The following is a 13234-nucleotide window of genomic DNA, read 5'->3' on the forward strand; positions in this document are numbered from 1 at the left end:
GGTTAGTGTGAGGGGCCACCTAATGTTGGAAAAAAACGCAAACGCGGTAAAAACGCACTAAAAATGCATACAAACGCATAAAAACGCTGCGTTTTTTTCATGCATGCTCATAAAAATGCTTGAAAAAAACGCAGCAGTTGTATGCTTTTGTATGCGTTTTTTCAATGCGTTTTTTGTGGGAAAAACGCGCTGCAAAAAAAAAGCAAGTGTGAAACTAGCCTTAGTTAGGGAAAAATAATAAAATTAAAAAAATGTATTTATTTCCATTTTCCCATTAGGGTTAGGGCTAGGGTTAGGGTTATGGCTAGGGTTAGGGCTAGAATTGGGGGTTTCCACTATTTGCCCACATCAGGTGCTCTCCAAACGCAACATGGCATCTGATCTCAATTCCAGCCAATTCTGCGTTGAAAAAGTCAAATGGTGCTCCTTCCCTTCCAAGCTCTGCCATGCACCCAGTGCTTTACCCCCTCATATGGGGTTTCAGCCTACTCAGGACAATTTGCAAAACAACTTTTGGGATCCTATTTCTCCTGTTGCCCTTAGGAAAATAAGAATTTTTGGGGGCAAAAATATTATTTTTGTGGAAAAAATTTTTTTTGTTATTTTCACGCCTGGGCGTTATAAACTTCTGTGAAGCACTTGGGGGTTCAAAGTTCTCACCACACATCTAGATAAGTTCCTTGGGGGGTCTAGTTTCCAAAATGGGGTCATTTGTGGGGGGTTTCCACTGTTTTGGTACATCAGGGGCTTTCCAAACGCGACATGGTGTCTGATCTCAATTCCAGCCAAAAAAGTCAAATGGCGCTGCTTGCCTTCCGAGCTCTGCCATGCGCCCAAATAGTCATTTACACCCACATATGGGGTATCAGCGTACTCAGGACAAATTGCACAATAACTTTTAGGGTCCTGTTACCCTTGGGAAAATAAAAATTGGGGTGAAAAGATCATTTTGTGGAAAAAATATGATTTTTTAATTGTTCCTCTGTACATTATAAACTTCTGTGAAGCCCTTGTGGGTTTAAATTTCTCACCACATATCTAGATAAGTTCCTTGGGGGGGGTCTAGTTTCCAAAATGGGGTCACTTTTGGGGGGTTTCCACTGTTTAGGTACATCAGGGGTTCTCCAAACGCAACATGGCGTCTGATCAGAATTCCAGCCAATTTTGCATTGAAAAAGTCAAACGGCGCTCCTTCCCTTCTGAGCTCTGCCATGCGCCGAAACAGTGGTTCCCCCCCACATGTCAGGTATCAGCGTGCTCAGGACAAATTGCACAATAAGTTTTGCAGTCCAATTTCTCCTGTTACACTTGGTAAAATAAAAAAAATTGAACCTGAAGTAATTTTTTTTGTGAAAAAAAGTTAAATGTTAATTTTTTTTAAATATTCAAAAAATTCCTGTGATGCACCTGAAGGGTTAATAAACTCCTTGAATGTGGTTTTAAGCACCTTAAGGGGTGCAGTTTTTAGAATGGTGTCACTTTTGGGTATTTTCTATCATATAAACCCCTCAAAGTGGCTTCAAATGTGATGTGGTCCGTAAAAATAAAATGGTGTTGCAAAAATGAGAGATCGCTGGTCAACTTTTAACCCTTATATCTTACTAACAAATAAAAATTTTGGTTCCAAAATTGTGCTGATGTAAAGTAAACATGTGGCAAATGTTACTTATTAACTTTTTTGTGTGCCATATCTCTGATTTAAGGGCATAAAAATTCAAAGTTGGAAAATTGCGGAATTGTCAAAATTTTCGCCAAATTTCCGTTTTTCTCATAAATAAACGCAAGTTATATGAATGAAATTTTACCACTAACATGAAGTACAATATGTCACGAGAAAACAATGTCAGAATCACCGGGATCCACGGAAGCGTTTCAGAGTTATGACCTCATAAAGGGACAGTGGTCAGAATTGTAAAAATTGGCCCGGTAGTTAACGTGCAAACCACCCTTGGTAGTGAAGGGGTTAAAGGCCTCGACCACAGACATCAGAACTGACGATCTGGCCAATTATTTCAAAGAAAAATTTGAGCATATGTGACAGGAAATGTACTCCTAATCCCCTAATACTAAGCACTGTCCTCCCTCCACCACCCTATATCTAAGGGCCCCGTCACACATAGCGACACACCAGCGATCCTGACAACGATATTACCTTGTCTGGATCGCTGGTGTGTCGCTACATGATCGCTGGTGAGCTGCCAAACAGGCAGCTTCACCAGCGATCAGCACAAGCGACACGTGGGTAACAAGCGATGCACGTCGCTTAGTTACCCACTGTGTACCTTAATTACCAGCACGCTGGTGCAGGGAGCTGGTAACCAAGGTACACATCGGGTTTCTAAGTGCTGCGCGCCGCTCAGAAACTCCATGTTTACCTTAGTTACCAGCGGCAGCTCGCTGATCGCTGGTTTCCCGCCTGTCACACGTAGCAATGCGTGCTGGCCAGCGGGAAACCAGCGATCAAAAAAATGTCCTGGCCATTCCAGGATGATCAGCGATACCCGGCAGGGGGGCCGGTCGCTGTGAAGTGTCACACACAGCGATCTCACTGGTGAGATTGCTGTTGCGTCACAAAGCTTGTGACTCAGCAGCGATGTCGCTAGCGAGATCGCTGTGTGTGACGGGGTCTTAACTCACTCTGTCTTTGAACCAGTCAGGGAAGAAAAAGTGAGCAATAGATTTGTTTTCCAGTACCATCTCTATGCTGATGACACCCAATTATACACATCGGCTCCTGACATCATGCCTGCATTATTACAAAACACCAGTGCTATCTCTAACATCATGTGCTCCCTCTATCTGAAACTGAACCTGTCGAAAACTGATCTCACTGTGTTTCCTCCCTCCAATAACCTACCTATGACCGATATTGTCATTTCCGTGTGTGGTTCTGCCATTACTCCCCAGCAACATGCAAACTGTCTTAGGGTCATACTTGATTCAGATATTTCATAGACTCCCTACATCCGATCATTGGCTCGCTCTTGTCATCTACACCTCAAAAATGTTATACTCAGCATGTTATACACACTCTTACTAAGCGCAAAGGTAGCCTGAAAACTACTCTGTTGAAGAGATGTTGAGAACTAGGATTCCGCATGTAAGTTTGGAGGATTGGGAGGAGGCACTGGAATGTCCAATTCATGTGACTCCTGCAATCAATATAATAATGATAAAGCTATACTTCTTACACCAATCTTATTTACCCCCTAAAAGGCTTCAGAAAATGGGTAGGCGTTGCCATTCTAGCTCTTTTTGCTGCAAAATATCTTGCACAGACTTTTGATATGGAATTACTGGAAGACATCTTGGGAATACCCATCACAAACACACCAGAGGTCTGTTTGTTGGGTATCTTAGAAGAGTCCTTATGGACCCCTCATATTTGTATCTTTCTAAAGGAAACTCTTTTTTCCATTCTACATGATAGCACCACGAGAGAGGGGATCCGCCCAGCGAGGACAGGAAACCTTCAAGATAAAAGGGGCTGCTCCTCTCTCCGCATCAGTTGGTTTCCTGTCCTCGATGGGGAACCCTCAAGATGAAAACCTCTTGAAGAAGGAAGAAAGAAGAAGATGCCTGGGCCAGGGTCGGGTGATTAATGGCAGGCACCGGTTTGCTACGCCCGTCGCCAGGTACCGGTAGTCGCCTCGGGGGCCATATATTCCTATGTCCCCCCTGAGTGAGTGCATGGCCACAGCCTGTGAGGCAGATTGCCCAGGTGAAGTTGGATGCCTTGGAGACCACATGCGGTGTACCCTCCCAGACGTTGATATACCCCATAAAAAGTGCACGGAGGCCACTTTCTGTGTTCCTTCCCTGTCGACGTACAGTGGCCATGCAGCCCGTGTGGCACATCGGTGCCCAGGCAGAAGCAATGCTCCTTGGAGGCCACATATGTGTACCCTCCCTGTTGAGGCCAGACACCAGACCCCCTGGATAAACCCTGGAAGTAAGTACCTGTGAGCAGTGGTGGCCAGGGTGACGTCCATATTCCCTCAGGTGACAGCCAGTCGGCAGGGGTCCGAAGGAAGCAGGTATGAGGGCGCAGGTGTCATGGCAGCCGAGGGCGTGGGAACACCGCAAGAGTCCCGGGCGCGCACCGGCAGGGAAGCCGGGTACGCGCTGCTGAGGGGGACGCTCGGGCGCAGGGGTCAGCAAGGCGTGCGCACTGTGAACGCGCATGACGGGGCCAGAGCTGCGAGGAGGCCGGGTACACCCACCTAGCGGCCGGAAGAAGTTGTGGGCGACCCGGAAGTGCGGCGCGACACCCGGCAGGCAGCTGGGGGAGCGCACAGCAAGCGGCCACATAACAAGGGGCGCGCACCGTATGTGGTGCCAGGTGTGTGCACAGGCAAGCTAGAGTGCGCAGGCGTAGGGGGCATAAAGCGCAAGCGGCCAGCAGGTGCAGGATCAACCAGGTGTGCCAATTAATTAAAGAAAAAAAAAAAAGAAAGAAAAAAAAAAAAAAGAGTGCTGCTATTTAAAGCAACAGGAAGTGCTGGCAGGCGTCACCACACCATTTTTGGGTTGGATGTGACAAAGCAGCAGCAGCTAAACAGTTCATAGAATGGAGAGCCCTTCGCCAGAGCACTTACAACTGCGCCAGAAGGCAAAAGAGTGGCGGTCGCGCTCAGAGGAAAAGAGCCAGACACGCCGCAGCAGCAGTGGGAGCCCCTCGGGCAGCGCACAGGCGGATCGTCACCACAAGAGGGAGGGGTCCCTAGTCTCTTTGGGAGACATTGAGAAGACCAGTCAGCCTCCAGATCCGAAACCCGTTCTGTGAAGCATCCGAGTGGTGAGTGAGCTTCGAGAAAGTCCAGCACTCTAATGTCTGTTCTCTTTCTCTCTCCTGTCTCCTCTCCCCTCTTTTACATACATTGGCGGGGTGCAGTAATAATAATAAATTTTATTTCTATAGCGCTGACATATTCCGCAGCACTTTACATTTCAGAGGGGACTTGTACAGACAATATACATTACAGCATAACAATAATCACATAGATCATAACAGATACCAAGAGGAATGAGGGCCCTGCTCGCAAGCTTACAATCTGTGAGGAAAACAGGGGAGACACAAAAGGTGGGTGGTAACAGTTGCCCTGATTGTATGGACCAGCCATAATGTTAAGTGTGTAATAGTACGGATGCAGTGGGCTAATGGATGCATAAATCATGTGGGAACATGATGCGGGGAACCTGGTTATGGTAAAAAAACTTTTGGCTGTGCCACATAGGGATAGATTAGGCTAATGTGTTGAGGCGGTAGGCCAGTCTGAATAAATGCGTTTTCAGGACACGCTTAAAATTGTGTGAATTGGGGACTAATCGTATTGACCTGGGAAGTGCATTCCAAAGAATTGGCACAGCAAGTGTATAGTCTAAGAGTGTAGGAGGTCCCTAAGAAGAGTAGGGAAAAAACAAAAAATAAAGAATGTCCTTTATGCAATAGTCCCTTAGGAGCATCCTGGAATAAAAGGTTGTGCCAGGATTGTATTAACAAGACAGTAGCGGAAGAAACACCCTCATTCTCTGACAGTCTGAGAACCCTAATTCAAACAGAGGTTTGCAAATCAGTAAGGGCATTACAATCAGCGGATACGGATAGACGCATTCCCAGTAGAAGCTATAGATAAGCTTATAAAAGCAATCCGGTCTACCATGGGGTTGGTAGATGAGCGAGCAAAAAAGACAGCTCAGGAACTCATGTTTAGTGGACTACAAAAGAAAAAACGTAGAGCCTTCCCTATTGATGAGCAACTGGAAAGACTCATAAAACGGGAATGGGAAAAACCAGAGAAGAAGTCTCAGATAATCAATTCCCTAAAAAGGAGGTACCCCTTTGAGGAAGAGGCATCCTCATCCTGGGATAGAGCTCCAAAAATTGATGTAGCGATATCAAAAGTCGCCAGGAAATCCTCCCTACCCTTTGAGGATTTAGGTTGTCTAAAAGAACCTCTGGACCAAAAGACAGACAATTGTCTTAAAACGGCCTGGGAGGCCACAGCTGGGGCCCTAAGACCCGCCATCGCAGCCACTTGTGTGGCTAGGTCCCTGAAAATATGGGTGGACAACCTGGAAGACCAGCTAGAGCAAGGAGTCCCCAGGGAATCTATTCTGGAAGCATTGCCGGCCATCAGAGCAGCAGCAGTCTCTCTCGCTGAGGCTTCAGCAGATTCAGCCAGGCTAGCAGCAAAGTCAGCGGCCTTAACCAATGTAGGTCGTCGGGCAGTATGGCACAAATGCTGGCCGGGGGACACTCAGGCAAAGATGAAACTCTGCTCTCTGCCATGTGAGGGAAATTTCCTGTTTGGACCGGCATTGGATGACGTGTTGGAGAAAGCCAGCGACAAAAAGAATTTCCCAAAACAGCCATTTCAGGCCTTTCGGCGCTCCTTTCAGAAGGGCCGAAAATTCAGAAGACAGCAGTACAGAGATTGAGACAGAAACAATTCTGACAAGCGAGCCAGAGGCGGGAGAGGCTTCTATTTCGGCAAGCCCTCCAAAGACGCCAAAAAACCCTCCCAGTGATGGTCCATCTCAGGTGGGGGGAAGGCTCTCTCACTTCCTCCCAGCCTGGGAGAAGATCTCATCCAGTACCTGGATCCGGCAAATAGTAGGGTCGGGTCTGGAATTAAGATTCCACCACTGGCCGCCACGAAGATACATGCAGACTCCAGTACAGTCATCTCAAGAAAAACACGAAAGTCTGGAAGGAGAAGTATTATCACTTCTAGAAAAACATGTCCTGGAAGAAATTCTGGAAAAAGAGAAGGAGGAAGGGTTTTACTTCCCCCTATTTCTTATAAAAAAGCCAGACAATTCCTGGAGGACGATTATAAATTTGAAAGGCCTCAACAAATATCTGATAGTTTCAAGATGGAAACGATAAGGTCAGCGGTGAAGCTCCTCTATCCTCAGTGCTTCATGGCAGTCGTGGATCTCAAGGATGCTTACTATCATGTCCCGATCCGGCAACAAGACCGCAAATATCTCAGTGGCCGTCCAGATAAGGTCTCAGTGGTGTCACTTTCAATACAGGGCTCTGCCCTTTGGTGTGGCGATAGCCCCCCCGAGTCTTCACAAAATTAATTGCAGAGGTCACAGCGCATCTCAGGGAAAAAGACACTCTGGTGATACCATATCTGGACGACTTCTTGATAGTGGGAAGAAATTTCTCTCATTGTCAAGAACAAGTCAAAATAGTGATGGAGACACTACAGACCCTGGGTTGGCAACTGAACCTCAAAAAATCCAAACTGTTACCAGCAATGATCCAGAATTTTTTGGGCTTAACAATGGACTCGGTGGTACAGGAATGTCGCCTTCCAGAGGAGAAAGAAGAGAAAATCAAAAATCTAATCATGGCAACATTAAAAAAAACAGAAATGACTCTGAGAAGGGCCATGTCAGTGTTGGCGTCCCTAACTTCCTGCATACCAGCTGTAAAATGGGCCCAGTTTCACACAAGAGAACTTCAGTGGTGTGTTCTACAAAATGACCTGAGGCTTCAGGGGCAGTTAGAGCAGAAGCTCACCCTCCCGGACCCTGTACTCCAGTCACTCAAGTGGTGGTTACAGATAGAGTCCTCTCCAATAGGAGTGCCCTGGACATACACAGCCTCCAGAGTAGTCACAACGGATGCCAGTCCTTGGGGCTGGGGAGCCCATCTAGACACACTATGGCTCTAGGATCCCTGGGTCCAGGAGGAAAGAAATCTATCCTCAAACGAGTGGGAGCTACTAGCCATCGAAAGGGCGCTGGAAGGATTGTTGACACACCTAAGAGGACATCATGTGAGAGTCCTATCAGACAACCGGACAGCAGTCGCATATGTGAACCACCAGGGGGGCACCCGTTCTCAGTCCCTGATGCGAATAGCAGGAAGGATCATGGCTCTAGCAGAACACCAGTTCCTTTCATTATCGGCCTAACATATTCGAGACGTAGACAACCTGAAGGCAGACTTTCTGAGCAGGAACCACCTGGGGCAAGGAGAATGGTGCCTAAAAGAGTCCATTTTTCAACGGATTGTGCATATGTGGGGGAAACCCATCATAGATCTCTTCGCCTCAAAAACCAACAAGAAAGTTCAAAAATTCTGCTCCCTAAGTCCAGCAGACAGGCCGTTGGCAGTAGACGCCTTCAGGATAAAGTGGACACCAGGTCTCTTGTACGCCTTCAGTCCAATATGCCTCATTCCAGCAGTTCTGAGGAAGATCAGGGAGGACCAAGCCAGACTAATTACGATAGCTCCTTTTTGGCCGATAAGACCGTGGTTTTACTGGCTGAAAGTGATGTCAGTGACGGACCCATGGGTGCTCCCAGAGGATCACAACCTGCTAACACAGGGTCCCTTCAATTACCCTCCGAAGTCCAGGCTGCATTTGACAGCCTGGAATTTGAAAGGTCACTGTTAGAGAAAAAAGGTTTCTCAGCGGGGTTAGTATCCACCTTACTCAGTAGCAGAAAACCAGTGACTACGAAAATTTATGGAAGGACATGGAGGAAATTTTTATCTACCTCAGGCCCGATATGGGAGGGAGAAGTACCGGTAAGGGCAGTACTGGAGTTTCTGCAGAAGGGTTTAGAGTTGGGGTTAGCTGTCAGTACCCTCAAAGTTCACGTTTCAGCCCTGGCAGCCTTATTCAACTATGACCTGGCAAACCATAGATGGGTGACCAGGTTAATCTGGGTCTGTACTAGAGCTGACTCTGTCCTGTCTCCTATGCCTCCTCCCTGGGATCTAAATTTAGTCCTATCATCTCTGACAGAAAGTCCATTTGAACCGCTAAACACAGCGTCAGATAAAGTGTTAACTTTAAAGACAGCCTTATTAGTGGCACTCACATCGGCCCGTAGAGTTGGAGACTTACACGCACTGTCAGCAGACCCGCCATACACTCAGGTCATGGACGATAGGGTTGTGTTAAAATTAGACCCAGCATACCTCCTTAAGGCAGTGTCGAAATTCCACAGGGCTCAGGAGATTGTCTTACCATCCTTTTTTCCTAACCCCGGTAACCAGAAGGAGGAGAGACTTCATTGCTTAGACGTTAGGAGATGTATCCTACAGTATTCAGAGATGACAAAACCTTGGAGAAAACAGAGGGCCTTATTTGTCTCATACCAGGGGGCAAGAAAAGGCCTTAAAGCCTCTAAGCAGACTATAGCTAGATGGGTGAGAGAGGCCATCATGCTAGCGTATAGTAGTGCAGGCAGGGCGGTTCCAGAAGGCCTAAAAGCCCACTCCACGAGGGCCATGGCGACGACCTGGGCGAAGAAAGCGGACGCCTCCATCGACCAAATCTGTAAGGCGGCCACTTGGTCCTTTCCATCTACCTCTTTCAAACATTACAGATTAGACCTATCTGCTACCTCTGATCTCACATTCGGGAGAAGAGTGTTACAAGCAGTGATCCCTCCCTAAAGAGAATACAAATCTCTGTAACTCTCTCGTGGTGCCGTCATGTAGAATGGAAAAACATGGGTATTACATACCTGGTAATGTGTTTTTTCATGAGACATGACGGCACCCTTATATGCCCTCCCTATTGATCACGTCATTAGTTGGGTGCATTATTAGCATTATACACTCCCTTTGGTGTTGGAAATTTAGTAGTGTAAAGGATGTATTATTTATGTGTACACTAACCTGCGGAGTTCCTCTCATGCTCTGTAAAACAACTGATGCGGAGAGAGGAGCCGCCCCTTTTATCTTGAAGGTTTCCTGTCCTCGCTGGGCGGATCCCCTCTCTCGTGGTGCCGTCATGTCCCATGAAAAAACACATTACCAGGTATGTAATACCCTTGTTTCCTGGCCAAGAAGATGATAGGCCTCAAGTGTATGGGGGATAGAACACTTCCCTTTCCCCAATGGAAGAATTTATTACAATTCTCTAGGAAAGTTTGTTATACAAAAATAGAGGATGTCCACAAAAATTTACTAAAGTATGGGGTGGATGGTGTGCATCTCTTACAACCTCCTACACCTCTAACACTCAGGCTCCAACTGTCTTCTGATCTGAGCCAATATGTTTTCAAAGTTCTGATCGCTGATGCTGAACAGAAGTTGGGTCTGAGCAGGGGATATACAGATATTACAATATTGATTTTACAATTGTACAGATGATATTTATGGTTTTCTGTTGAATGAAGTTGTCCTGTATATGTTGACTTTACAACAATCTATAATGTACATTTCTGAGTTTGATTTGTTTTATACATTGAAGCTGAGAGTTCAATTCAATGACTTTAAAAAAAAGAATTGTTTCATCAGAAGGAAATTAAAGTCGCAGCAAGACCACAGATCTGAGTCCTGAGCACAGGAGATGTTCTCACAATTTGACAGATGCGGAGCAAAGAACAGTGGGCAAAGATCACCAATTCCAGATATGCCATGCTCATAGACTCCTATCAAAAATTAATAAAAGTGGTCATCAATTCAAATGGTACTTTTACAAATTATTAATTTAAGGAAGCACTCCCATCAAATATTGTATCCTCTTAATATATTGCAGTCATCATATTATATTGTTTTTTCTTTCCCACTTTTCCTTTGCTTTATCCAAAAAAATTGTGGTCTTACTCATTTTAATTCCTTATTTCATCCCAAGGTGCTCTGTTTCGATGTTGCCTCCTGATGATTCCTTTTACCTACTCTTCTAAAAGCCATAATTTCAGGAGAAGATCATGATCCGGGTTAGAGTGATTGTGGAAGAAACAATATGGACACTTTTCTCACTTTTTTTTATTCACTGCACATGTTCCTTATTTTATTATTATTTTTATTTATATTTACATGTGTATTTTCAGCCCCATGTCTTTCGTGTAATTTATGCCTCTTCTTTGGTATGTATCATGTATACACAATTTTGGGTTTACATATATCGTTATTATCATAATTTTATTGACATTTATATGTTTATCATTGTCTTGTGTCCACCAATGTAATTTATTCACTTTTCACGCCTGCACCTTTGTGTTCACACACATCATGTCTCCTTCACATTCACCTCATGCAGGCAATTTATTCTCATTACTTTTTGGTATATTAACATGCCTCTTCTATTCATACACTCGCCCCTAACAGGTCCTTCACATACACACACGGGTTCATTCCTCTTCATCTACATTCACACACCTCCACTCATCCTCAGTTCACTTCTCTCATTTACATATTTTTGTGTCCGGTCCCTTCCTACAAATGCAGTCGAGGCTATATTTATACTTCCAGTGTCTAATGCGCACGCGCTAGTCTTGAATCCTCCTACTGACCACCGGAAGTACTCTGAATAGTGACACGCAGTGTGCTTCACTTGCGTGCCACAGAGCGCAATTGCGGAAGTCCCATTAGCAAAAGGAGGCGGGACTTTTTGACGTGCGCTGCAATAGACCAATGGAAGCTCCTTTACAATCCTTCCCGGTATCTAGCACCTTGGCATAAATATTACTCTGACACCTCCTTATCTCCACACCCCTGGAAGAAGCTCCTTAGCGAAACGGCGCTCGTCGGGCGGGGGGAGACAGCCTGCGGCAATCAATTACCTTTCACTGGTGGATGCTGCACCTAACCTGGCACACGTCTTAATACCAGGTAATAACCATCAGTCCTTTGCTTTATACATAAGCACATCCATTATAAACTTGTTACTCTGTGCAGCTCCCTGGTGTATTCCAACCTATTAACCCTACATTATACCCAGGTTTCTAACAGGCACATGGGCAATGTGCAACACTGCTCTTTTTGCAGATACTTAGTAGTAACACAATAGCTAATTTTTGTGTACTGAGGCATGCTGAACCTTGTAGTGACTAGTTTGCAAGTTAGAACCTCTGTGTATTCATGTGCAATATTGCTTTTTGCAAAACTTAGTAGTAACAAACAATGGTGATTATTGTCATTTACTAAGGCATGTTGATTTTTGTAGTGACTAATTTGCATGTAAGAACCTTTTTGTATTTATACATACCTATAGGGTTATTGTTTTTTTTTTCCATGTCTTTCTTTGCCACAGCTTATCCTCCTCTTTTTTGGAGGCCTATTGCGCTGTCTTTTTAATTTTCCTATTTTTTAATATATTCGATAAAGAATAATTTTTTAACAATTTATATTTTCTGTTATCTTCACTTTCTTTCCACATGACATATATCATTGTGGAATATGTTGAGCTCAGTCATATATTATATAGCACTTACAATTGCTCAATTTGCCTTTCTGCACAGTTAATTCTTCTCTTTTCCATTAGGTCTATGACATCACGTGATTAACAATTGACTAGCTGAATGCTTCTAAGCTCTATGTAGAAACAGGAAATCAGTTTTCCTTGTATGTGGGTCACCCTCCCAGGACTGTGGGGTACTCGGTAATGGGCTGGTGTCAGGGGGATGTGTCACAGCAGCGATGACCCGGTCCGTGGCCCTGGGTGCCCAAGTAATGAGATGTAGTTATTAGTAGGAAAGTTCGTGACGCCACCCGTGGTGTTTGGCAAATATGGTGTTAGGCCAACGCTGCATACAGATCCGCTGTGACTGATGGTATGTGCAGCTTAGATGGTAAAGCTCCCCACAGGTGGAGCTGTAGTCCAAGGGCAGTGTAGATGTAACCGGCGCGGGGATGTAGCAGTGCCGAAAGCATAGGGAACAGACAAGACACAGCGGTTGTAGTTTCTGTACCTTTACTGAGTATGTGCAGTCCAGAGTCCTGATTACAGATGGTGTTGGAGCAGGTTAGCCTGGAAGCAGATCAGGATTCTCTCTCAGAAGAAGGGCTGTGCAGTCTCCTTCCTAGCGCTTTGTAGTGCGAAGCACTCCAGTCCTTAGTTACTCTGAAATGCCTCTTCAGATGTTCCTAGAACTATACTTGTATGACAGACAGCTGTAGCCTCTCTTGGGGACTCATCTCCTGAGTCCTGGCTCTCTATCCAATTGCTGTTGTGTCCCAAGTCTTTGGTGAGAGCAGGGCATTTACAGCCTCCTACTCTGGTATCTGTGGCAGGATCATTAGTATCCATACCACCGTGGAGACCAGGCTCCAGTCTTTGCGCTCTAGCAGTGAGGGAGCTCTCCACCTGGAGCTTGACCTCCACCCCGCTCCACACATCTGCACACGCGGACCTCCTCACACAATCTGACTACTCCTGCCCCTCAGAGAGCACTCTGCTCCTCAATCCTGGTTCAGAGTTCCCCCTGCTGGCCCGGAGTGGAACTGTGTTGCATGTATTAGGTTAACTGC

At 45.6% G+C, this 13234-nt stretch overlaps 1 long non-coding RNA gene across 1 annotated transcript in view; it reads left to right on the top strand.

Moving 5' to 3' along the window:
* Nucleotides 1-12110, top strand: part of LOC141083745 (uncharacterized) — an 84819-nt gene extending 72709 nt beyond the window's left edge. Inside the window, exons 2-3 of the long non-coding RNA XR_012230819.1 lie at nt 10280-10451; nt 10617-12110. This is a non-coding gene — a long non-coding RNA (uncharacterized lncRNA). The remainder of the gene's footprint in view (nt 1-10279; nt 10452-10616) is intronic.
* Nucleotides 12111-13234: the final 1124 nt, after the last annotated feature.

This window comes from Dendrobates tinctorius, unplaced genomic scaffold (genome assembly GCF_039654945.1).
Source record: "Dendrobates tinctorius isolate UK_male_01 unplaced genomic scaffold, ASM3965494v1 ptg000021l, whole genome shotgun sequence".
Classification (NCBI taxonomy): Eukaryota; Metazoa; Chordata; class Amphibia; order Anura; family Dendrobatidae; genus Dendrobates; species Dendrobates tinctorius.